General features: G+C 41.0%; 1 protein-coding gene across 3 annotated transcripts in view; it reads right to left on the reverse strand.

The window, feature by feature from the left end:
• CREB5 (cAMP responsive element binding protein 5) overlaps nucleotides 1-21,001 on the reverse strand; it is a 285,186-nt gene that overhangs the window by 241,708 nt on the left and 22,477 nt on the right. For 2 of the 3 annotated variants that reach the window (XM_048511158.1, XM_048511161.1), the window contains exon 2: nucleotides 1,308-1,368. The exons of the other annotated variant lie outside the window; for it this stretch is intronic. The gene's annotated coding sequence lies outside the window, so the exon portion shown is untranslated. The remainder of the gene's footprint in view (nucleotides 1-1,307; nucleotides 1,369-21,001) is intronic. 3 annotated transcript variants of the gene reach the window in all.

Here is a 21,001-nt window from a genome sequence, read left to right on the forward strand (position 1 = left end):
CATCATCTAAACAGGAGTCACCACATTTGCTGTTCTTGTGATTCTACAACCTCCTGCATGGTCCCTCTTTCTTCTCATTTGGGGCAAACTATAACTAAATTATGTAATTAGCAGCAGACAAAATCTGGAAATATCAATTTACAAAACTGTCTGGAAGATCCCTCACATAACTTATCTTGAATAAAAGAATACTTATTGCACCAGTTTACCTCTGGACCTGATCCTGAACCCTTAAATTGATTCTGTTGAATAGGATTGCCAACAACTAGTGATTTGGGGACTGAGCATGGGAAGGGAAGAGTCTGGGGAGCTCAGGATGTGATACCATAGAGTTCATCCTCACAATTGGCCATTTCCTTTAGCAGAACTGATCTCTGTGTTCAGAAGATTAGTTTTAATTCCAGGAGAACTTCAGGTTTCATCTGGAGGTTGGCAACCCTATGAAACAGCTACTTCCTGAAAGCAATGTGTATATTCCAAAACTGCTGTGAGGCCATTAGAAGTCAGTGAGTGCCGGCATGAAGCCTTCTGCCATAAAGCACACTGCTAAAAAATGCAAGTCACAACAGTGCCTAGGATGAGATATACTATAATCTAAATTAGATGGCATTGATTCTGTGGATTAAGATCAGAAAGAATTGCCTGGTCCTATAGGCTACTGCAAAACAAAGACCACTCAACATTAACAGTGGCTAGCCTTGGCAACAAACTGGAGGGAAAAAGTCCTCCCTTTAAACAGGGCATTAATGGGACATTATTTACCAGGTAGTGTTATCTACCTGCATGCCATGAAAAGCTACAACTGCCAGTTTCCACACGTTAATGGTAAAGGAGCAAGATGTTTTTTCTTTAGGCTGTTGGCAGCCATAATGGTGGCATTAAGGAAGAGCACAACTTGATGTTTTACTGCACATCCCCAAAGGCCTGCAAAAGCAACGGCTGCTGCAGTGAGAGATAAAAACACATGGAGTCCAGGGCAGCAATGATGAACTCTTAGAAACATCTGGCAGATGCAAAAAAATCCTTGCAACGTTTTCCACTGCTTGCCAATGGGGTGTTGTCAAAGGTTGGCCTCTCATTTTTACCATGGCTTCATAGCATGGGGACGCAATGGCAAACAAGCAAAAACCTTCACTGCCGAGCACCAAGCAGCCTTTCCCATTGTTGTTATTGGTATACAGTACATTAAGAGCTTTCCGTCCAAAAATAATATTGACTGACAGGGATTTTTGAAAAATTGTACTGTAATTTCAATATACTAATTGCTTTAGTTTACGGTACACAGCGAGATAAAAGAATTTGCCTACCTTGAGCGCAAATAAATAGTTGGATTGCTGAAGAGAAGGAGGGGGAAACATGAAAGGCATCCTGGGGAAAACAACACAAGCTTGTTTAGCTGACTTTTGTACCAGGAACAGATGCATCAGTTATTGGGAGAGGAAAGAGTTGCTTGAATGCAAACATGGAAAACTTCACAACTTTTCCCATTCCATTTATTTAAAAATATTTTTGGAACTTCTAAAATCGGCAAGGAATATATGATGCTATATTTATAACATGGGTATATCTAAACCTGTTGCAAACCCAAAGCAACCTAAAGCCCCCAAGGAGAACTTAAAAGGCAAGTGAAAAGAACTGAGGAGGCAGTCATTTGTAACTCACCATGTAGCCTTTATTCGTTCTTTGCACTCCCAGTGCAAAGGGCTACTTGGCTGTCAAAAGAGCGCACAGCATTTCAGATGTTTAAATATGCATTTAGATGTTTAACTGAATCTACTATGTCTTGGCTCAAAAGGTTCACTTCAACTAATAGCAATTTATTTCATTTATTTATTAAAGCATTTACATTGCACAACCCACAATGTTTTACTGTCATGTATCTAACCCTTTTATTACTGGAAAACATGAACAAATGACTACATGATCAAGCAACATACCTTATTTGGCACCAAAAGAGGAAATCAAGGAAAGAGAAGCAAGTTAAAGAAGTCAGAACAGAAAGCAAGAAAAATGCGTCAGTAGCAGCAAACAGGGAAACAGAAAATATCCACAACAATTAATGTGCAAGGATATAACAAAGAAGGATGAATGAGAATCAAGTAAATAAGAGAAAGACATAATAGGGTGGGGAAGATTCAAGTGATCGCTTGCTTGGGCCATCTTAATCGAGCAATGAAATGTGTGTTAAAGCACTGGGTTTATGGGAGAGAGCGGAGGATGGAAGTGATGCACATGGAGTTGGCTTCAAGGGTAATAGAATAGCACTGGGCCACCCAACATGGAAAATGCTGGCTTTGTCCCACTATGCAGGTGCAGCCCTTTCCATTTCTGTTGAATCAAAGAACAGCAAAGCACTTAATACTTCTCTTCCCAGTGATGGACTGCATATGAAGTGACCTTTAGCCCAGGCTGCACATTTAACAAATTTGCTAGCCAATTAACATAATGGCTTTCTGTACCCAAGGGCACTCTAGAGATTATCAGAAGAGGTGGCTGAAACTGAGTGTGAAATTTAAGGCACATCCCATGAAAATATAGCTAACCAGATTAATGACATCGACTTTCCTTTTTACTCATTTCCAGGAGAAAAGCTAATTTAGCAATGGGAATGTTCCTTGCATTATGAGCAAGACGGTGCCTACAAATAAGGTACCAGGACGTACTGTGAATTTACCATTGGTAAAACAGACTTTGTATCAATAAATACATTGTAGATCTTGCAGGCAAGATCTTCCCCTAACAGATTCACAGTGCACATTTTCCTCTGGCAAGAGAAAGAAGATGGGACAGGAGAACTCTGCTGGAACAAGAAGATTTGTCTCTACTTGTTCATAGAGGAACATTTCCTTCCCCCCGCCCCTTTCTCTGTCAAAGAACTTGAAATGTGCCCCAGAGCTACAAAATAGTTTAGATTTGCTTTGGAAAAAAATTGCTATATTACTGATTTTTAAAATATTCAGCATTTACTGTTTAAACAATATTTTGGGAACTAAGCAGCAACTTTCATCATAACAATGTGATTTATAACTAATGGTTATTTGTACACCATCATTTATCAAAATAATGTGGTCATTTGAGTAATCTGAAAGAAAGAGGCAGCACTGTTTATATTCTAGAGTGCTCAGAGATATCTATACAAAAATGGAAGATGCATGGGCCTCTTCCACACATGCAGAATAATGGACATTCAATCCACTTTCACAATTGTTTGCATGTAAATTTTGCCATTCTGCACAGTAAAATTCAGCTTCAAAGTACATTGAAAGTGGGTTGAAAGTGCATTATTCTGCATGTGCGAAAGGGGCCTTATCAAGAGTACTAATTCAACTGGGGCCATTTCCCCACTTTTAAAATGACGTCCGTTTCGTCTGGTCCAGGACCTTTTTAGCGCGAGGGTCCTGTTCCCTGGGGTCATCAAAAGGCGCCGTTTTGAGCAGCGCCAGAATGACCCGCGCTGAGGGGGCACAAGAGCAGCAGAGTCTGGCGGCTGCGTTGTAGCCGCCCCTGTAGTGGGGAGTGCAGTTGGACCCCGCGCTACTCAGCGAGAGTAGCGCGCAGCAAACAGTGAGTGGGGAAAGGGCCTGGGATCCAGGAATGGAAGTTCTATTGCCATTCAGTCCTACCCACCCCTCGAATTTGAAGAAAAATGCTAAACTGTGAACACATTTGGTAAGTTTTCTTTTTCCAAATTTGCTAGAATCTATTGCCATTTGTACATCAAAGATCTTCTGGCTGTGAAGCCATGTTATTTTTAAAAAGTTACCACAATATTTAAAAGGCGTTATATAAAGAGAGGAAAATATTTGGGTGTACAGAATTATTTAAAAGAACAAAATACCAGAGGTTATTACTTGTAAGTGTGTGAGAAGTATAGAGTAAGAAAGTCCAAATGCTTTCAAAGTTTCGCTCGGAGGATTAGTATTTTCTCTAGCTGTAATAAAAAGTGGTTACATTATACTGCACACTTTGGGGGGATTTTCCACAGGGATTGAGATCTAAGAAGTTGTTAACATATACGACTTTGTTTGAGCTGGTGATTTTTCCATATATTTCACAACTGGTTTAATTTTTTAGTAGGCAGTACTTTAATCCTTTAAAACTGTTGCTAAGGATTATTTAAATGGATAAATCAAATGTCCAATACAAAACAAAGGATCAATACACAGAAATAAAGAGAGGTTAAAACGATGAGCTGAGGTTTAGTACTTAAGAGTATTGTCCTAGGATATAAGCTCAAATCCCCACAGTTACAAAGCTTACTTAAAACAATTAAATTAATTCTCTCTAACTCTTCTCCAAACTTATCTCTCTTTGGCTTTCCAGAACATGAAAACATCTAATTCACATTCAGAGATAGCAACATTTTTTGGCTTTTCTGAACAATTCATTTTAAAATTTTTGAGACAGGAAATAAAACATTTCCTACATGGGGTTCTGCACTGTTTTTACCCCCAAATATTTTATTTCCAATGTTTGAAATGAATTCCCTTTTAAAGCAATTTTCTAGCTGAAACATTTTGAAAATGTCTGCAGATCCTGTGCGATCTATTGACTACATTTCCCACACCTCTGCTTCCCTGAACTCCCTCCTCAGCCCCATTGATAGCGGAGCCAGAAGAGAATTTGTCCCACTTCTGGACTGTGTCTGAATTAAAAGTTATGCCCTGTTTTATTTCTGTGTGAGTTAGGTAGAAACCAACTGTATTAGATAGGAACTAGGATTTGTAAGTTTCTCTGTATTTGTGACTGCATGGAACCGCCTTGGCCCAAGGCAGGAATCCATCTCGGCCTCACCTGAGCCCACCCTTTTCACGTGCAAAGATCCCTGAGGAAGCGCCTCGCCCTGCCTAATCCCTTCAGCAGGCAGATACGGGGGCTATCGTCATCAAGCTCTGCTTCCTGACCCCGGACACCTGGGGAAACCTTTGTGTTTTCCCGCCAGTGGACACATCATCGCCTCGCCCTACTCTGGTGTGAAATCCAAGAAGGGGATGCCTATCGAACTCTGATTGGTTCCTGTATGTTGCAAATGAATGATTGGTTACTTTGAATTTTGCTAATGAATGGTGGTGGGCTGTCTTGTATTCTCCCGAGCTCCCGACGGGAGAAAGTGTATTTAAGATGTTGTAAGGCTGCTAGGCAGCGCAGAGTCCTTGTGGAATGGAGGTGCTGACACTTAGGTCAGCATCTCAATAAAACCCTTCTTTATTTACACTCGTCGTGTCGGGTCCTGTTTGGGTTCCGGGACGCTGCCGAAAGCTGGGTACCTTGGAGCCTGTAGAAAGTTATCTGAGCAGCGCAGTAACACCATCTTCTAAGCTCACTCAGTCCCCCCTTGCCAGTTTACTTGCAGCATTTAAGTGTTTGTTCTTTTATTTTTGGGGGGCCAATCATCGAAGCATTGAGTATACAAGGAGCAGAGAATGCAGCACAAGGCTATGAAGCAATGAAGAATTGATTGAACACAGAACTAAAGGGGGGGGGTGTCACAAAATGGTGGCCAAGAATCATTTCAAGGAGAAAAGTGTAAACAAAAGGGGAAATTGAGAACATTTTAGAAATATTTTAGGAGATTGATGCAAAAAGGACCTATGATATGAATCAACCATGAATTATTAGATCACTTCTGCTTGGGGACAATGAAGAACTCTTGAACTCAATGTAATTTGTGTTCTAAGAAACTTGACTGGGAACTTTTGTATATTTTTTCCAAAATGATTTTTTTTAAGTGAAAAGTCCCTTAAGGAATATTAATATCACACATTTTAAACAAAAGAGGGGCGGGGGGGACAAGATAAAGCAGTCTTTGGTTTTAAGTTGCTCACTTATCATTTTTGGCACAAATGAAGGCCCAAGTAGCAACAGTCTTCTACTTTCCTGCATAGGATTGCCAATGTCAAGGTGACGGCTGGATAGCTCCTAGGATTACTAGTGATCTCCAGGCAACAGAGGTCAGTTCACCTGGAGAAGATGATTGCTTTGAAAGGTTTACTCTATGGCATTAAACCCCGTTTAAGGCCCTCTCCTCCCCAAACCCCACCCTCCTACAGCAGCACTCCCCAAAATCTCCAGGTACTTTCCAATGTGACACTGACTATCCTATTCCCACAGGATTTGACTATTGCTGAAATGGGCTCAAAATGTGCTACGAATAGGTAGGTAATGCAATACGCATAAACTGGGAACACTTGCTTGCTCATCATTTGATAACTGCAACATCAAGTGAGGCTTTTCAAGTCCTCACAAATCTACTATTGAAAGAACATTAATATCACATGACAGTACATCAACTTCAGGACTCTTCAGCATAGCCAATTTACACATTCAGGTGTTCACCATCAAGCTATCACATGATTATAAATCAAGTGATGCACCTGCATGTGTAAATCAAGTCATTATTCCTTAAATATTCCCATTTTAGAGGAAGGCAATGTCAAACCATCTCTGCTCACCTCTTGCCTTGAAAACCTCATGAGGTAGAATTTCATGAGGTCATCATGAGTTGAAAGCGACTCAATGGCACACTTTATCTTCACTCACATTTTACATAGAGGATTTGTTCAGATATTATCCACAAGTTGTTTCTACCAGTACCTTCTATCTGCCACATTTTTGGCGTTCATCTTTAATACAAACGAATTTTTGAAAAAAGAGTATTAACATCAGCTCGAGGATCCCATTGAAGTTACTAAACCTTGTGTCAAGCAAGCAAGAATTTTAAAAGTTACATTCATGTAAGATCTACGGATACACGAATGCCCCTCAAGAAAGGATGAAAAACATTAATTTCAAAGCATGCTGTTTCTGACCATGATTATAATATACCACAAAATACATCAGAGTTTAAGATTTCAAGCTAAGATATCCTTATGAATTTTCAAGCCGACCCAAATGGGGGAGCACCTGTACACAATTTGTAAATGATCTCACTTTGACATGGCTCTCAGTACTGGTAATTCAAGCTATGTGATAGGGTCATGGACAAATCAGCTGTGGAAGAATTCCAGATTTCCTGACTTTGAACTCTTCCCACAATATTCCACAGAACTCACCAGGAAAAAAAGTAGTAAAATGAGATGGAAGGGATGACTTTACGCTTTAGGCAGCTCTTTTGAGTTTTGTGTTGATTTTGTTAAAAAGCGTGTCATGGTTTTAATTGTTCTGCTTCATTTTTTTTAGATCCCTGGTGAATATCTCATGATTGGATTTACCTTTGCATCAGCCAGAGCTTGATTTGCCAAAGGAAGAAGTGCCAGGAGGACTCAAACTTGCTTGGCAATCATACTTTCTCTCTCCAACCTTTCTAATTCTAAATATGTGGTGACAGTATGGTGACAACCTCGCTCCCAACCTCCACATGTTGATTGGACATTCTGCACAGAGCCCATGTGCATGCATTTGAATGTCCATAGATTCTTTTAAGTGCAATCTTAAATTTCTGAGTGATCAATAATTCTAGCAGTAAAGACTTGTATAAACAAGTCAAGTGTGCTTTAGAAAACTGTTGGTGGGTAAACTATGGCCAACGAGGGGGTCAACCCCTTTTGCCTTTCCTCCCTGCCTTGCCCCCGTGTCACTAGCTCCCTCCTTGTACTCCTCCTCTTCTCGGACACCTGCATCAGCACACAAGGGTTAATGGCAGCCACTGAGGGGGGCAACCCCTCTTGCCTTTCCTTCCCCTCAGCCCCTTGTCACTAGCTCCCTCCTCCTTCTCCTCCTGTACCTGGACACCTGCTCTTCTTCCTAGGTGACTGTATTGCCATGTAACAGTTAGCAGCACGATTGTGGCTGCCAGCAGTTGCAACGCTCTCATGGGGAACAGCTGACGCCTGTGCCTGCTCCTCCTCAGGCAGCTGCAGATGGTACAGTGACTACTGTCATTCAGCAGTGGGTGAGAAGGACAAATGCATGAGAGAGTGATTAACCTCCACCTTCTGCTGTTTTGTTCGTATTGCTTTTCACCTGTTTTGTGTGAGCCCCACCCCCCAGCTATTTGTGCATGACGATTGGCTGGAAGCAAGTCATCACCACCATGGCTGGCTTTTTAAATGACAGGATAAACACATAGACCTTATATACAATGTACACAGATGCTGGGACCAAACCAGTGGTTTGCTATGCTAATTTTCATTTCCATGCATTGATCATAGCTAGATTTAGAACATCTGATGCAGCTGTTATGCTTCCTCCAAAGTGAAAGGGGGCATGTTCTGTTCAAAAGTGAAATATGAGGTTCTGCACCTCCTCATTATCATTTCAAGTATCACAGGGCTGACTTTGAAAATAGGGACCAGAGCTAAACCTGGTTCAGATTAAGGTCTGCCTTCAGTACCAGTAAAGACATCACGGTACCATTCAAAATCATGCTGGCTAAAAGCCTAACTTGCTTTAAAGAAAATACAGTTAGGACTGGCCTTGAAAATTAAACAATGGTAAGCACTCTCTTCATCAGACATATGAACACTTCTGTGGAACTTCAATGTCAACAGAAAAAGAATTCCAACAGAGTTGTTGTGTTCGTCTGTTACAGCACAAACTACCATGGAGTCTTATCCCACCTTGAAGGCGACCAGATTTGTTGCAGAAGGAGCTTTCTGCCCACTTCATTACTGACTGAGAAGTCACTCCAAGCATCTGGTCAAGTGATCTCTAACCAACAGAAAAATCTGGTTGCAATAAATCTGTAAGTCTCGTAGTGGCACACGATTCTGCTTATTTTTGCCATCTAAAAATATAAAATTCAATTATTGTTTCTCTTATTCCCCAAGACTGAAAAGGCAACAACTGATTATGTTGGACTAAAAACTAGTTTGGTGAAATATTGACTACTAACAGACAAAAACAAATCTCCAGCCTCACGTGCCATTTAACAAATTGTTCCAAAACAACACACCACCTACATAATATGTTAAAGGACAATTAATTGATAAAATGCTGACTTTTTTTAACATGCTGTAAACAATTTAAACATCTACGAAGGTCCCAAAGAGCATAAAAGCTATACTTAATGAAATCAATGCCATTTGACTTTAAGTCTCTGAAATGATAGTCAGCAGAATTTGTGTAACAGCTTTTAAAGATAGATATATGAATTATTTACAAGTCTAACAGCATGAGCCTAGATATTTCCCCTCAGAAGTGAGCTCCATTTACTTCAGTGGGACCTTTATCCTAGTAAATACATGTAGGCTTTCAGCCTGTGGCTGGACTCCAAAACATACTTCCTAGGGAGTGAGTACCTTGAAATTTACTTTCACAACAAAGGCTTAAGATTGGCCTGTAAATGTATTTCTTGCAAATTAATCTCTTTTGAGAGTCCAGAAGCAGAAGTGTTTGTATGATATAACTGCACTGGAGGATAGTTATTGGCTCCTGAAAGATATCACTACTGCTGCTATTAATAATAATATTTATAATTTATTAAGCATCTAACTAAAGCTCAAGTTGCAGAACAATCAATCAAAAGACAATTGCCCTTCCCACAGATTTAAATTCAATAAGACATTATTTGGATAGGACTTTCAGCTCATTACACCTTCAGCCTCATTCAGCTAGTCCTCTCCCCGTGCAGGAGCGTACCTGGGGATGACAGATTTCCTCAGAGTGAACAGGCCCTAAAGAAGTTTTGCCATAAGACTCTGCTAGCTGAAGTTGTGACACAGGGTAATTGGCATGGAATTTTGGCTATGTCTTGGAATGTATAATACTGCCTTTTACTTAGATGAGCAGTCAAATAAGGTCAATATTGTCTACTTAGACTGGCAGTAGTTCTCTAGAGACTCAGGCAGAGATCTTCCCTATCGCCTACTGCCAGATCCTTTGAGTCGAAGGCATTTTATGCATGTAGTACTTACCCCAAGGCTGTTTGTCTCACATTTCCCCCACATTTTCCATTTACATTCAAGGATGTGTCCCGCAGAATCCTGCTGTGCCAAGCCACCATTTTGCCTGCCCCCCACTCTTGGTTGTTTCTACCTCCATTTGCGATGATTGCCTGCTACTTTGGGATTTTTTGGTGGGATTTTTTGCCATTTCAATGGTCTGTCACTCCTATGATGGACCTGCAGCATTGGAATTAAAAGAAGAAGAAGCCCTACAGATCTTCCTAACATATTGGCCAAAGGAGTGGACAGAACTGCTACTTTGTGGGCAGGAAAAGGAAGGGAGGTGTGGGAAATCTGAAGGAAGCTGATTTCCTTTGCACTCCCTGTCAAGGGAGACAAGCTGCCCCATCCACAAGCCCGGTGCCCAGCCATGGTGCTACAGTGGTGCTGCCCTGCCATTCCTGAAGGAGCCTCCCAGTGGCCTGGAGCATCTGTAAAAGTGCAAAGACCTCCACAGCACCGCGCAGTATTTATGGGGCTGTTCAGATTTAAGCCACTGTTTTTGATGCCTTAAGTCTGAACTGAACTCTGCAAATTTATGGCACCAAACAGCTGGAAGGGAGCTGACTAAAGTTGGCACCTCCCCAGCTATACCTCAGACTGCCCCCACTGCACCAAGGGAGGTGGCACAGGTTTTCCACAGGTTTTGTGGAAAATCTGATCTGAGTGCATGGTGCATTCTGAAGAGAAGGAAATATGTGCATAACCAGGAATCCAATCTGAAGGGAATGTACGCTGAATGCAAAGAAAACCACTTGTGTGTAAATGGCCAAGGATTCCAGAGACAGAACCTGAAGACCTTCCACATGCAAAGCAGTGTAGTGTAGTGCTTAAGAGAACATGGACTCTAATCTGCAGAACTGGGGTTGATTCCCCACTTCTCCACATGAGTTGCGGACTCTTATCTAGTGAATCCACTTCTACACATAAAGCCTGCTGGGTGACCTTAGGCTAGTTCAGAACTCTCTCAGCCTCACCTATCTCACAAGGTGTCTGTTGTGGGGAGAGGAAGGGAAAGGAGTTTATAAGCCCGTTTATGTCTCTTTACAGGACAGAAAAGTGAGGTATAAATCCAAACTCTTCTTCTTAACATATTCAAAACACAAAATGCAATTACAGGAACCTCAAGTCCTTTTCTGAAGATTTCATCTGACAAACATATTTTTTAAAAATAGAGAAGGAAGTGCCAATTCTTCCTATATTTGGATATTTTGCCCCAATAGTGTATGCTTGTTTGGTAGACCTGTTTAAAAATGCAGCCATTCGGGTACTTAGGAACAGTATTTTTTTTTATGGATTTCATTTTCTAATGGGCATTTAAACTCCTGTCCCACTTGGGCATTGTGAAGGTGGGGGTAGGGTGATCTATTTTAAAAGGTCTCAGTTACAGAGCACTCCAAGGGTCATGTCTCCAACTCAGATGTCAAAGCTCTAGACTGGGTAAGAGAGTCTGGTTCGTTTCAGCTTCTCCCTCCTTCCTAGAGATTGATTTCACTGCCTGCCTTTCTCGGTGACTTTAGAGAAGCACAGAGTGACAGCAGCCTCTAACGGCAAATGTGTGCAGAAAAATGCCATGACCAAATTATAATTCTACTTTTTAAAAAGCAGATCTATTTATTACCACCAAAAACAGGCCACTTCATGGAACTTATTGGAGTGTGAAATAATTAATGGGGGGTGGGGGTGGAATTCTAGGGTCTGAATCAAAACATTTGTTAATGTCATGATATTTTACAGAGTCTGGAATATCCAAACAATTGTGTGATGAGAAAAAGAAAGTGGCAATAAAGAATTTCCTTGCGGTCAGAACTCGGCTGGGTTCTCCTTGCTTTTAAACAAACCTGTCAGTGTACGGTGAAAGACAATCCAGTTTGTGTGAAGGTGGGGCAGGGATCAAATGTCTGTTTTAAAAGATGTCAAATATACAAAATGGCAGGCGCCATCAAATTATAGCCAGCCTTTAGAAGGCTGTAGAACAGATAGCAACTCATGTCATTTTAGTGTCCAATGTCTTTCAAGAACCTCAGTCATTAATTCTGTGTGATTTGGGGAAAGCAGAGAACAAACTTTGCTTGCAAATGGATTGAGAAGCAATGTACCAAGCAGAAGGTGAAAGCTAGAATGCCAGCCAAGGTGGTACCCACTTGCGTGGCAAGAAATTATGCTCACTTTCTACAGTGCATATTTACTTTGTCAAACACACTGCCATAGAAAGTGGTTTGAATCATCTTTTTCAGGAGTAACAAAAGATTTTGACTGTTTGTGTAACCAATACATTAACAAAAAGAACAATTCAAACCAAAACTGAAAGATGGAATAAAAAATGTCTTCCCCCACTCAAGAAACAAAAAACTATCCAGAACATGGTGCGGCACATGTGACCAAACAGCAGTCTTTCAACAACATTAAACATAGTCTCTGTTGCTTTAATTTGTTGGTCTGAAAGTTTCTCAACAAAAGTGACCTTTTATGAGTGGAATTTTTGTAGGTAAAATTAACTTCAGCAGAGTTTGCTTTCAATATGGAAGAGGCAGCAAAATCTGGAGATGTTAGACTAGCGAACAGGTGAGAACTGCAAACCATATTCACCTTTGCTTTGCTTGTTCAGTTTTTCACATACCAGTAGCTACATTTTTAAAATTACATACAGCAACCGCAGCCAATCAAAACCACCTTCATGTCAGATATGTTGCAGGTAGATTAGCAAGTTTCAGATTAATATTAAATGAGTTGCTGAATTATATTCAGAATGTATATACAGTATATTCAAGCTGCATTCAGCGGGGCTCATTTTCCTTAAGTGAATTTAGAATTGCAACCATACGGCACAATACTATACATGTTAGGCCGAAACTAACAGTTATTTCATTCCCCAATATCAAAGGTTATGTATAAAATGAAATATGCATTTGCTTGAATTCTCCAACATTTGGAGGCTGATGGTTTTCACTTTAAAGCAGGCTTAGGAAGTTGGGAGTGAAGTTCAGGAATGGCAAGGAATACTAACCCTTTCCTCTCCAGGCATTTCCACTAAAAATCCCTTCCTCCCAGGTAAATGGCATGGGGGATGATTTAAACACACACACAAAAAAAGTTTAGAGCTATCCAGATCTCCAACCCTTATGGCTACTTTTTAATTAAAGACAACACTGGGAAATCCAGTTGTGGATCTCCCATGTTACATGCAATCTGGATCTGTCAGTTCAGTGGGAATTACACCCTAATGAGCAGATTCAGAATTGCAGTTTTGCAGTGCAGTCCTAAACAGAGTTAGACCAATTTTGGAGGGGAATTCATAGTAATGTAGAAAAGATATTGAAAATACCAATAGATTTCGCCCTGGAACTATATTTGTTGGGATTAGGAATAAAAAAGATATAAATGTAGAACTCTGTTTTTATATGACTACTGCGGCTAAATTAAAAATTGCTAAAAACTGGGAAAGGGTTGGCCTCTTTGCTTTGGCAGCCTCAAAGTTCTGATCTAAAAACTCACGGAAGTAAATAGTCAAACCAAAAGTTGCACAAGATATGTTTGACTCTAATTTAGATACACTGGAAGGGGAAATTGAGAAGGACTGAGTGTCCATATATTTGAATTTTAGCTGTTAAATCTTTTTGCTTGTGTATTATGCTGATCTATGTGTTTTGATATTGTAATAGTGTGAAGGCCTATGGCTCTACAATAAAGTTGTTAATGATGATCATGATATATTCGTTTAAGATATGTTATTCTGAAAGGGGAAAGCTTATTGGATAAATTAGGTATATTGAACTATATTCTGATTAATTGGATTAGTTTTCCCTACAATGTTAGTGAACACAAGTCTAATGTATATTGAATGTATGCTGCATGGACTATGTAACAATGGAATGATTTATTGAAATTAATAGAAAGCATTAAAAAAAACTAAATATAGTTAAAGCCATCTTATCCCATTGACTTCAATAGATGTAAAGCATTGTAGCTCTGCTTAGGATTGGTAGTCACATTTGGATCATGCATGTGATGCTTGGAACAAAAATAAACAATATAAGACATTTAAAAGTATTTAAAAGCAAACTAAGAATCTATGGTTATCCTCGGTTCCTCCATTAGGCTGAGAGACAGTGACTGACTGGAGGTCACCCAGTGAGCTTAAGGACTAACTGGATCCTTCCAGGTGGGTTAGGTCCTGGGCCAATACTCAAAACCATTACAGAACACTGCCATATTGGTGTAGAAATTGCTGGATTAGATAGTAGTTGAACACTTTGTTATCATCTGCGGTCAGCCTGCTGCATCAGACCAGGAGATTCATAAAGAGCATTTGTGCAAGGCATCAGTACTCAGAAATAAGGCTGAGTTCAGACTTACGCAGAACCATGGCCTATGTCCGTGATGGTGAACCTCTGGCACTCCAGATGTTATAGACTACAATTCCCACGACCAATTGGCCATGCTGGCAGGGGCTGATGGGAATTGTAGTCCATAACATCTGGAGTGCCAAAGGTTCACCACCACTGTCCTATGTTAACTATAGCTATTTTGTGGAACTGGGCTTTGGTTTGCAGTCATTCTGATCCTGATCTGCCTCGACAAATGTTGATTCCATCACCTTTGTAGCAATCATAGTTAGTGCACTGGCCCACATTCAGATGATCCCGGCAACCATAATTTAACTAAACCATGTTTTCCCTTCATAGTTGAACTGAGCCACATGTGTTTCAGCATGGAGACACTATCTTACTCTTAAGTCCAGAATGAAGTTGTCTAATCCCCTTTGGAATCTATCACAGCAAGTGGCTACCATCACAACTTGTGGCAATATTATTTTTTTTATGACTCCACATTTGCAAATTACACAGACCATCTCATCAGGCAGCTGTCCACCTTAAGATCTTTAATACTACAGTTCAGACAGATATCTTTCCAAGTAACGTATTTGCTTGGCCTAATATTGGAGATCTCATTTCATTTTCAATCCATATCCCCTTCTTGTTCTGCTTCATTACCTCTACTGAGCAATTCTGTGGAGTTCAAAAGTTTGCCATTTTTTTAACACAGCGCAAGCTCTGCTTCCATCAGTAGAACCAATCTCTGCATTGCAGTGAAGTTCTCTTGACCTTCATTATTATAGTCTTGGTCTTTGTCTTCACTGTATTTAGAACTTCAAAACTTTCCTCCTATAATAAAAGGTTTTGAGGTTCACATGTGATTTTTTTTTCAGACAACAGATTAAAGGTTTGACGCAGAGCTGACTGCCATGAGACATGATATAAGTAGGCGTTTGTTTTTAAACCATAGCTTAGCCATAATGGAGTTTTCTGTCTAGTCTGAGGCCAATTATGAAATGTGTTTCAACTCTCGCTATGAGAGACAAGGTAAGTTAGATGATACCTTTCACTGAACCAAAATATTTCAAGCTTCTAGGCTTGTATCTTTTGTCGACAGACCTAAACTGAAGCCATGCATGCTTTCCATTTGTTGACTGAAGCATCAAAACATTATCTGCAGGAGTGAAAACTGGTCTACATGTTATGCTTTATAGTGTGGTGGTCCATCACATGGTGTTTTGCACGGTACAATCAACCAGAAGACAGCCATTTGCAAATGGTTGCAATCACCGTGTAATGTACATAGGCTTTGAAACCAGTCATATCTGTGCAATTGGTGTAAAATGAAGCCAGTACCACCTATGTAAAACATTTTATAGCCTACACAGGTGCATCCCTGGTTTTGCAGTCCTAGGATGAAATTAGACAGTATATGGAGATCCATGCTTTTTTAAAAAAATAGATCAAAAACTGTGGGCAGGAATAAATGTGAAGAAATTATTCAAACCTTTTCCACCTGACCCCTTTTCAGGTACTGGTATTTGAAAAGCTGAGCTTTTTTTCTGCATGTAGGTAGAGGAGCCTGTGCTTTTCTTCTCATGGGTGAAACCCCCCCACAATTTTTAACCAAAAAAGAGCCAGAGGTATGTTCTTTAATCTTTTTCTTTGCTGAGTGCCAAAAACTCCAGGAATGTCTACATTTACAGATGTTGGTGTATGGCATACAAAAAGGCCAAGGCCAAGACAAGGGTTGTATTTGACAAACTGAAAGAAAGCAGAAACCATTAGCATGAGCCAAGCAAAACGGTTTGGTGTGCTGCTATTTGGCACATGTGCAGGGATTACCTACCATTGGATGTCATAGACAGACCCGCATGAACCAAGGATAGTCCACACACAGGTCTTAGCAGGTTAGGACATTTAATGCGCACAGAGCAAGGAATTCAGACAAGACAAGAAACAGTAACCTGAAAACTAAATTACAACATTGCTGCCACAAGCTAGCTCAGCTGCAGCCTCTCTTTTATAGCCAGCCTCCCATTCATTCGTGCAATAACCTCTTGCAGCTGGGTTACTGTAGTCTGGCTCCTAAAAAGACTCTGCATCTACTCTAGTTCACCCCATAGCTGCTAATCTGCTGCTGTGTCTCCTTTGCTGTAAGCTAGCATGTAGTTTCCTCCTGCATTGTTCCTGGGGCTCTGGAGACTGTGGTGGTGGTGGTGATGGTGGTGGTGATGGCGGCGGCGGCGGTGGTGAGGGAGCTGTCAGGGTTCCCTCTGTCTCAAAGGGCTGAAGGATCTCAGAGCTAAGCTCTTGCTGGGGAATCTCAGAGCTTGGACCTGGATGTGGATCCCAGCCTGAATGCTCTGCCTGAGCCTGTGGCCCTGGTCCTGCAGGAACTTCTGGCTGCTCAGTCTCTGTATCTACAGGTAGTGCCTGAGAATCTGGACCCAACACTATCCTCTCTTCTCTATCTGAGTCTTCCTCTCAGGGGTTCCCATTCAGACCAGGCTGAGCCCTAACACTGGATTGAACAGTGTTTAACTATCCTTCCTCAGTCCTGACCCATAGCCCACGGAATTTGCTTTCAGTATGTACATGAATGGGTACAGGTTTCTAAAATACACACACATGAAATAATAGCAAAATAAATAAATAACATACATTTTCATGAAGTTTGAAACCGAGATAGGCAACAAAAAAAGGGGTTCTATCAATACTCTGGATTGTGCTGATGGCAAATTTTATCAGTGCGAGGACAACTGGTGGGGTGTCTGGGTGCAGAGACATACGGGCATGACAGACCTTGCACTGTCACTTCCAGTGGAAACAGAAGGTAGCTCTAGGAATCACCAGAAATCAATAGTTTTCCATGGAGTTTCCAGTAATTCCTCGAGCTATTCTACATCAGAGCTACCCTACACCATAAAATGACATAAGTGCACATGATGCTATTATTTAAAAAATGGCAGCTTGGTGGACAACAGGAGCTGGGATGGGGGAATACCCCTCCCCCAACAGAGAAGAGGAAGCATACTTGGAGCAGGTTGTATAGAGTGCTGCTGTAGAATTTGCTTTTATGAGGAACTCCAGACAGACACCTCAAAAAAATAAGGGTGTTTGAGCCCAGTCCATCCAGCCAAGCCAACAATGCCATTTTTTAAAACAAAAAAACAGGGTAAGTACATCACAGCCGTAAATTAACTTTCTTTCTCTTTTTCTTTTCTGCAGTTGTTTGTATCTCTGATCTTACATCACCTCTACATCAGCTTAGGAGCCTCAGTAAGCTAATTTACTTTGTCCTCTTCCACAACAATATTTTAAAATGGTTGAGCAATCCATGTATTTTCTTTCTATTTGGACTTCCCAAATTCTTGTGAGATTCTTTGATCTTGCGAAGCGCTCATCCCCCATTCTTGGTTGTCTTTTGCCAGGACAAAAAAAAAATGGTAATCCATCTCTCCCAAGAGAAAAGAGCATGTGAAAAGGAAGGTATAAAGAACATACACGGTTTGTTCTGTAGTTTTAAAAGAGGCCAAGAGGAGAAGAGAGGCAAAGAGGTTAGCAGCTCCATCTCCTGGGCAGCGGAAGAAACAAGAATGAGAAGTATGGTTACCAACTTCAAGGCAGGGCTTGGAATTCTACTGGAATTACAACTGATTTCCAGACAACGGATATCAGATCTTCTGGGGGAAAATGGCAGGTATACCATAGAATCTAGGAAAATTAGAAGTCATAGAGTGAATATAAGTGAAAGGATTCTCTAGGACTTTTGTTATAGTATACTATAGAGCCATGGTGGCGGACCTTTGGCACTCCAAATGTTATGGACCACAATTCCCATCAGCCCCTGCCAGCATGGCCAATTGGCACTCCAGATGTTATGGACTACAATTCCCATCAGCAGGGGCTGATCTGGACTGCCAAAGGTCCGCCACCACTGCTATAGAGGCTGGAAAAACTGATTGATTATTGTCTATGAAGACACTAAAGGTCAAAAATTGCCATCAACTGTCTTTGCTCATCACCACTTTAAGACATGGCTGGGAAAACATCCTGTACCACACTAGGACCCTACTATGGAAAACCTAGAAATGATGTAGGTAAACCATTTCCACCCCCAACCCTGCAACCTAGCCATTTATTTTTCCTACAACATTAATTTCCTTATACAGCTCCCATGCCTAACACTCCTTACCCTTCAGTTTAATTTCCTCACAAACACCAGCTATATAATTTTTCTAAGCCTAGACAGAAGGGCACATCAAACCCGAGAACCTTTCACTTAGAAGGAAACAAATTCTGGAATATTGTGTGCCCATAAATGGCAAGCACGCACATGTCTACTGAAAAATTGTACCTGTGGCCACAAAATGGGTAATCTGGAAAACTGTTTCTGAACTTAATGGACGTGATATTCATGAACCTGTGATGCCTTGCCTGGCACCTGGTTGAGTTTTTCTTTCTGAATTGAAATACAGATATTGCTGTAGGTCAATTACATGTCTATTACATGCAATGATTCTCTCATTGTTTGCACTTTAGCTTAATTAATTTTGTATATATTGCATTTGATATTACTTGCCTGTGACCCTCATGTGGCAATTTTTGTGAATTCTAACATCTAAACGATACTGACCTCTTGCTTCCTTTAAAATGTTACCATATCTTCCCTTGCTCAGCTGGTTCATTCCTCTGTCTTCTCTCCTTTTCACCCTCACCAGCCCAACCCAATCCAGCAAAACATCCCAGCTCCTCTGGCTCCACCCCCCATTTAAACAGGGAGGAAAGCGATGGCATGGAATTTTATAAATAGTACACTACTGTCATATCAGTAGCTACTCACTACAGTGAGACAGATTGCATCTGCCATTCATCCAGGATCCATGATTACACAATACCATCGGTGCCCACGCATCATTCTGACATTTGGGTGCCAAGCCCTGCAAATGGTAATGGCACTAGAGATATGCTACCTTGCTCTGTATGAGTTTCCAACCCATAACTTAAGGGGGGAGATTTATTAAAAAGAGCAGTTTTACTAATTTATGACATCCTGCTGTGCTACACCATAGGCATACATCTTAGGTCAAGGAACAGTGTCTAATTACTGATGTCCAGACGAATTCTGCTTTTGTGGGGGAAAGTCTTCCATTAAAATGAATGAGAATTACACGTTTCTAAATATAGAGCCAGAGCTCCAATTTTCTAAAAGTTTGCTAAAGTAATGAATATCAGTTCAACTCTTATGATGTTTCTAATCAAGACCAGCACCAATTTTTCAGGTAACTTGTTAATCTGAAACGCCTCACGTTACAATACAATGGAAAGAAGGCTGGATGATGCAACATCAAATATTTGGTTATGAGAATATGCCAAAATACTCCTACATACAAATTCTTATGGAGTGAATGTCTAGGGAGGTTGCTGGAAATGGAACATAAGATCTGGAATCTTTACACTGGGAACTGGTTCCGTTCATCATATATCATTCATCCAGTCTAGCAATATGCAGCTTCAGAACTCAGTGAAAATGTTAGACAAGAATGATTGTTGTTAACATTCAATACTTATTTTTAAATTGTTTTAATAGTTTATGACCTTCATGAAGCCACTGGATATACAGTGATTAGTGAAATACATAGATTTCAGAGACTGTATGGAGCTGTCTGCCTGTATAGGGGAGATCTGGAGTCTGGAGCGGGAGTATTTTATATTTTATAACCAGGGTGTTCGCACAGATGGGATAGGTTAGTTTATTTGAACAGAAAACATGTCATTACTAGACCTGAAACAAAGAAGGTAACCATGAATTATAGTTGCCAACTCCAAGTAGGGAAATTCCTGCTTGGGGGTAACATTTGAGAAGGACTCTCAGCAAGGTATAATGCCATAGAGTTCACTTTCCAAAGCTGCCATTTTCTCCAGAGTAATTGAGCTCTGTAGTCTAGAGATCAACTGTGACTCTGGGAAATCTCCAAACTCCATGTGGCAAATGGCTACCCAACCACAATCAAACCTATAAACAAGAACCTCAATCCAAAGGTTGTTTGGAGAGCAATCGGCAAGAGACTGGCTGCTGCAGGCTACATACACACTACTGATTGAACAGTGTTCTTTCTCCTCCCCCAATCCCCACATAAGACAACCAACTCCACAGTGTAAGTGGTCCCAATCTAACTGGGGTGTGGAGGGAATCCTACACACCATTCCCTTTTGTTCATCCAGCACCCGATCTAATCACAGTTCCACTTTACTAAAGCAGCAGAATGAAAACACACCAGAATGGGATCATGGCAATAACCTTTGCCCCAGGACTGGGCTATAACTGACACACATTCACTGGAACATATTCTTAAGTTCTCTCTCTCTCTCTCTCTCTCTCTCTCTCTCTCTCACACACACACACACACACACACACACACACACACACCTAAAAGGATGCATGTAAGATTTTTTCCACACAATCAGGAACCCAGTTTCTTCAGGATTCTGAAACACCCAGGGAAAGCCCTGCATGTTTCCGCTTGCATCCACACAGTCTCTATTCATATGTTCTAATGAAAACCTGTCACAAAATCCCACTCTGCCCACCTCACATTCATCTTGCCCCATTGGAACATGTGGAAACCTGTCTCCATGTGCAGAAAGTCCTAGCTTGGCCTAGACAGACACAGATACAGATTTAATGGCATAAATTACAAAGGCCGTTTCCGCACGGCCCATTAACGACGGCCTGGGGGCGCTAAAAACGCCGCCCCCAGGCCGCCGTTCGCACAGGCGCCACTGCTGCAACACAGC

Source organism: Sphaerodactylus townsendi, linkage group LG11 (genome assembly GCF_021028975.2).
Source record: "Sphaerodactylus townsendi isolate TG3544 linkage group LG11, MPM_Stown_v2.3, whole genome shotgun sequence".
In the NCBI taxonomy this organism is placed as follows: Eukaryota; Metazoa; Chordata; class Lepidosauria; order Squamata; family Sphaerodactylidae; genus Sphaerodactylus; species Sphaerodactylus townsendi.